The sequence below is a fragment of the Podarcis bocagei genome (assembly GCF_964188305.1).
Source record: "Podarcis bocagei genome assembly, chromosome: 11".
NCBI lineage: Eukaryota > Metazoa > Chordata > Lepidosauria > Squamata > Lacertidae > Podarcis > Podarcis bocagei.
Window position 1 is genome coordinate 7,744,725 of NC_138136.1, and position 6,359 is coordinate 7,751,083.

At 41.5% G+C, this 6,359-nt stretch overlaps 1 protein-coding gene across 2 annotated transcripts in view; it reads right to left on the bottom strand.

Annotated features, from left to right (window-relative positions):
* The window catches only part of AGTPBP1 (ATP/GTP binding carboxypeptidase 1), a 64,517-nt gene extending 58,299 nt beyond the window's left edge, over positions 1-6,218 (bottom strand). The window contains exon 1 of one of the 2 annotated variants that reach the window (XM_081213557.1): positions 6,072-6,218. The gene's annotated coding sequence lies outside the window, so the exon portion shown is untranslated. The remainder of the gene's footprint in view (positions 1-6,071) is intronic. The other variant, XM_081213559.1, reaches the window with a different exon arrangement.
* Between the last annotated feature and the right edge of the window lie 141 nt (positions 6,219-6,359).

A 6,359-nucleotide genomic window follows, 5' to 3' on the forward strand; every position in this document is an offset into this window, starting at 1 on the left:
ACTTTATTCTATTTCTTTATAAATGATTGCAGGCAAATATGAAAAGTATCAGTGTAGTTTCACTTGTAGATGTACTCTTGGATAAATGTCATAATTCAAGAGGTCATCTGTTTTATATTGTTTCAGGAGACATTAATAAAATGAATCACTATTCACATACGTCAAACTAAATTGGTCTCTTTCTGTGCATACATAAACAGAATGAGCAAAAGTTTGGTGACTATCCAAGAGAGCATTAAGAGCACTTAAGCCTGTTGAAATTAATGGTTTTAAGTGTACTTGACTCTATTGGATTGTGGCCTTTATTTTGATGATGACAACTCAAAATGTTGAACCTCCTATATAGCGGTAATTGTGGCAGTACACGTTCCAAATCTAGTATTCCAATAATGAAAGCGGATCAAAACACATAGTACAGCATGTAACAGAAGAAATGTTTGTGAACCACAATCCTGCAGTTGGCTTTATTTATCCTCTATATTTACACAATCATACCACTCATTCCTAAACGCACATACTCCATCTATAGGCTTTTCTTCCAAATAAATGTATTTAGTATTGGGGTCTATAGTGGCTCTAGATTTCACAGTTGATAGCTTAACAAAACAATTTTTGTTTTCTGAAGTCCAGTCCTTTCTCCATCCATCTTAACAATTGCTTGTCACTAGGTGATTCAGTTTCCTTTGTTGGAAGTCCTGTACAATTCCATACCTGCTTGCCAGAATGTAAGCCCCCTTGAACTCTTAAGTAGTCTTGTACAGGACCACACTGTCAGGTGTTATTTACTGGCACATAGCATTAGCAAGTAAGGTAATGGCTATTCATGTAAGGCAAAGATGAAGGATTTGTACATTCATATACTGAGTTTTAATTGTCTTCCTTATTGGGGCTAGTTCTTTGATTCTTGCCTTCAGTAAACCCTTTTGGTGCAACTTCTGTCTGGAGGATACAGATTATCTGGTCTCATTTCCATCTGGCTTCCAAACTAGTTTTGAAATGACTTTGGCAACTTTAGTGGGTGGCATGTTCCGAGACTGAGTGCATCCTTTCTTATGCTTCTTGCTTTTCTGTCTGGAACGGGAATTGGAAGCACCATGCTCAGTGGTTCTGTTCATATCTTACTGGTATATTTCAGAAGTTGCTCAGGGACAAATGCTCAACTCTGTGGCATGTATGCTACATGGTTCTGCATCGCTGTCTTGTTCCCCAAGCTATCTATCATCCCTCCTGCTAGGGCCAAGGTTTAGTTTTGTTGCACCATCCATATACCAATTTCTGCCTTCATTTATTCTCCCTGCCTCATGGTGCTGCCGGAAGAGTCAATCAGAGGCAGGACCAGGGTGGGTTTCAAGTTCAAAGAGGGCTTTAAATTTAGATGCTTATTAGTTTTTGACATTTGATAAGCTTCACAGCTTGTTTTTATGTGCATTGAACCCAAAGGTGACAAACACTCTCAGCTTAGAGCTGCAGATTCAAGATAGAGATAGGATTTGGTAAATTAGATTTGAACATATCAAACTTTTTATTAGTTAAATTGATATCAAATAACAAAAAAGCCCTATCTGATCTGTTGGCACATAATCAGGAAGTGATCAATGAACTCTCTTAGACCAGCTGTTCCTATAAACAAACAACTCTTTTTTTTCTGAAAGGAGGTACCTTACTATGTTTAAATGCATCATCATTTTTTATTTTTATTATGGCTAAGGGCGTCAAAAGCTGGAAGTAGCTCAGGCCTCTCTGAATCTATCTGAGGGCCTGGCTACCTGAAGCAGGCTTCCACCTGCTTGCATGGTCTGTCTGGCCCTGACCCCGGTTGTGGGATTCCCTGCCCAGACACAATCCCCTGCCATCTATGCCCAGTGATATTAATGTGATTACTGGTTTTAATTGCTATTCGTGTCATCTTTACTATATGTGCATTTACAAACTGCTCATTTCTGTTAGGGGCTTCTCATATTGTGTTATGGTGGCTTACAAATTTGACTTGAATGTCTGTATAGCAGAAAGACAGGCTCTAGATTTATTTTAGGTTAAGAAGAATTCCAGAGAGTATCCCAACCAAAAGGAAACTCTGGAATGGTTTGACTTTGATTCTGAATGCTTCCTGAATAGGAAAAATGGCAATCTTTAAATAACAAATAGAAATAATCTAGCCTTTGGGAATTAAAATGAACATACTAATTATAGACCGTAGCAGGTTATCGTCTTTCCCACGCTTGTACATTTTTCTTGGAGCCTTTATACACATTCCTCATAATTTCCTAATCCATAGAGTATGCATAGTTGTTCTTCATACTTTCTACAGTTAAGAGTTCTACACATAATTAACTGTATTGTTATTCATCACTCATTTTTTGGAAACTTATTTCTTGTTACCATGGTACATTAAAAATGACATTCCACATTGCAATTTATTAACACCATTTATATGCCGCCCACGATCAAAAATATATAGACATGGCCAACTAAAATAAAAGTACATGAAAACCAATACGATAAAATGTACATCAGAATTCACAAGTAACTAAAATGCAGTAAACCACTTAATGGGGCTGAAAGGCTGAGTAAATGAATAGGTCTTCAACAAGTGTCAGAAGCACATAACCATCAGAGCTTGCCTAATCTCAGGGGAAGTGATTCCATGGAGTGGCTGGCATGGCTGAGAAAGCCCTCCTGCTATTTACCAGAAGATGAACATGTACAGACTGCGGTATAACCAGGAGGGCTTCACTTACAGACCTCAGTGGTCAGGCAGGTTCATACGGGAGAAGGTGCTCTCTCAGGTAGCCTGGCCCCAAGTTGTTTAGGACTTTAAACAGCATCAGCAAAATCTTAAATACAACCAGCGCAGATCTTTCAGAAGTGATTGTCATATGCTCGCATTCAGCAGCACTATCACAAGGTGGTTACCTTGTGATATTCTACCATTGCAAAACTCCACCACACTGCTAGGTGGCTGAACACCTCCCTTTTCGCCTACTTGGCAGGAGGAGAGGCGTTCTGCAGAGCTTTGCTGCCAGTCCATCTGGGTGGCGGAACGGGGGTGGCACCCCTTGAGGATGCCGTCTGAGGTGGCCACTTCACCCTGTTTGGGACTTGGGTCTATATGTATGACCCTTTGGATGAGCAGCAGCCTAGAATATTTCTTGATAAACAAGAAGCCTCTGCAAAGTGCAACAGAAGTGTGCACTTGCAAGTCCTTTTACTTTTCAATTACAGTGGTGCCCCGCAAGACGAATGCTTTGCAAGACGGAAAACCCGCTAGACGGAAGGGTTTTCCGTTTTTCAATGCGCTTCACAGGACGAATTTCCCTATGGGCTTGCTTCGCAAGACGAACATGTCTTGCGAGTCTTGAGGTTTTTTTTCGCTCCCCCCTTTTTCTAAGCCGCTAAGCCTTTAATAGCCTTTTAGCAGCTAAGCCGCTAAGCCTTTAATAGCCGCTCAACCACTAATAGCGCTAATCCGCTAATGGGGTTGCTTCGCAAGACGAAAAAACCGCTAGACGAAGATACTCGCGGAACAGATTAATTTCGTCTTGCGAGGCACCAGTGTATGCTTTGTGTGTTCTAAATGAAGTTACCGTATGTATTTGTAGCTTTGTATCAAGTTTAACTTTGCCTTTTTACATGACCAAATGAGATATGCAGCAAAAATAAACAGAACTGCTACTGTAAGCATTTTAATTCAAACGTTTGATTTTACTGTCTCTTTGAATGGGCTGTAGTTGCTTTGTTTAAATCTACTGTATTAGTTTGTATGTTTCTATTATTATTTATGATTATTACATTTTCATTTCTTACTATGCCATTAGCTGCCCTGGAAACATAAATTTATGTTTCAGGCGTGGGGTATAAATTATGAAAATAAATATGTTGCAGTGTGAAGTGTTTCTTCTTCATCATCCAAGGCTACTTTGTTCGATTTCCTCTCCAATGCAGTGTTCCAGGTATTGCTCCCGATGTAGTCACTGAGCATGCTCAGTTATCAGTGGGATGATTTGGCAACTTTCCCCTTGAGGGTTCTTAATATTTTATGTATTTTGGATGTGCCACATACCTTGGGGTTCCCCCAGGACTGCCAATACTTCCCTCTAGCATATGTGTAGTACCAGGCAATGGAACTCATACCTGGACATCTGAATTAGAGGGAACAATACCAGATAAATATACTTTTTAAAGCCCAGTGGTCAGGGACCAGTGCTCAGGGACGATGGGAGTTGTAGTCCCAAAACATTTGGAGGGCCGAGTTTGCCTATGCCTGAGTTAGAAACACCACTGAAGACTAGCAAGCCTTTGAAAATGCAGAGGTAGATTTAACTAAGGATGAGAACAACCATACTGTCGAAGTTCCTTTATTTTTTAATATTTCAATTATTTTCTTTTTTAACCTTTTGTATATTATTATTATGGGTATATGTCAATGTATACATACATTTTGGTTGATGGGTGGTTTTTTAAATTGTATTAGCGTGAATTTTTTTTAACCAGTAGTTGATATGGCCACAATGGTTGAAAAGAACAACAATAAACTAACACATCTGAGAACAACCATACCACAACGTTAGAGCATTAGTTTTGCATGCAGAAGGTTCCAGGTTCAATTCCCAGCACCTCCAAATTGGGCTGGAAATGTCCCCTGCCCCAAACCCTAGAGAGCCCATGGAACCTCTGGTGCTACAACTCTCATCATCCCCAGCCAGCTTAGCCAATAGTCAGAGAGGATCACCCTATCTGCATAACCTAGGAATTCTAAAATATAGACATGCTTTTACTCTTGCAAGATTGAATGTATTGCCCTCAGCTGTAATTGAGGGGCAATTCCAACAGATTCCACACGAAAAACGCTTATGTCCCTGTGGAGATGGCAGTACCGAATCGGTGGTGCATGCCCTTCTGACTTGCACTCTTTATAAAGACTTGAGGAATGAGGTTTTCACCCCTGTTTTGTTGTCAATTCTGGGTCGCCCAGCTACTGCCACAGTGTCCTTTCTCTTGGCAGACCAAGATGAGCAGGTGACAGCAAAGGTTGCAAGGTTTTTAGCTGGGGCAATCAGAATAAGATCCACTATTTGACTATTGATTCAAAATCCTAAAATGTATTTTATATAAGTGACTTTTTATTTCTATTCTTTGTATATCGTATCGTTTTATTGCTACGGCCGATGCCTGATGCAAATAAAAGATTCATTCATTCAAACAATGTGATCAAGCTTTCCAAACAGATTGGAGTGTACAACATTTGAAGGAAGGACAATTGTAAACAATTAACAACACTAGCAGGGTTGTTGTAAGAAGACTTGTAATAATGTTTATTACCGTTTTACATTTATTTAAAATATGTGATAAAACGAAGGAGGGAAACGTAAACTGGAAAAGGTACAAATGCTATGGAATTATGAATATATATTTTTTAAAAATAAAAAATGTCCAGTAGCACCTTAAGAGACCAACTAAGTTTGTTCTTGGTATGAGCTTTCGTGTGCATGCACACTTCATGCACACTGAAGAAATGTGCATGCACACAAAAGCTCATACCAAAAACAAACTCAGTTGGTCTCTAAGATGCTACGGGACACACACACATACATACATATATATATATACATATACATACATGCCTGGCATGTCCCCCCATCAAAGGAGAGGGAGGCAGGCAGCAGGAGTAGCAGCAGAGTTCATGTGACCTACCTGAATCTGGAATTATGAGGCAGAATAGAATAAGTCTTAGCTCGTATGAGCAAATAGCGAAAGGGTTTCATGAGGATGTATTTAATATTATAAAATGGAAAACTTAATAAATATATTGGTGTTTTTTTTAAAAAAGACGCGAGCTAGAGCTTTGGCTCAGGAGGAGAGGGGTATCTCTGCCACCAGGTTTTACCTCACACCCAACCTTTCTCAGCTTCCTGCACCGCAGCCACAGGACCGCACTTGACCCATCGCCCTGCTCCGCCCTCCATTAAGGTCTCCCCTGAGCGAATGCGGCCCTCGAGACTCCCCCTTCCCCCCCCCAAAAAAAAGCCTCCCCGCCTCGGGAGCCAGACGCCATTCTCGCGCACGGCACTCACCTGCCAGAGCGCCAGGAACAAGCCCGGGGCGATCTCTGAGGGGAACCCGCCCTGCATTGCCCTCAGTCGGGACCCCCGAGCCCCCTTCGCGCCACACGCGCAGCCCCGCTTTCCTCCAACCGCTTTTCCAGGAGCGGCTGTCCCCCCCCCCCCCCAGGAAGCTACCCGGAAGTCCGCTCCCAGTCTCTGGGAAGACTTTCTGCTTTCTTATCTCTATGGCGAAAGGAAGTTACGGGCGCGACCTCTGCATCCGTTGCGGGGAAGGGAGGGGGGGGAGGGAGGCAGGTG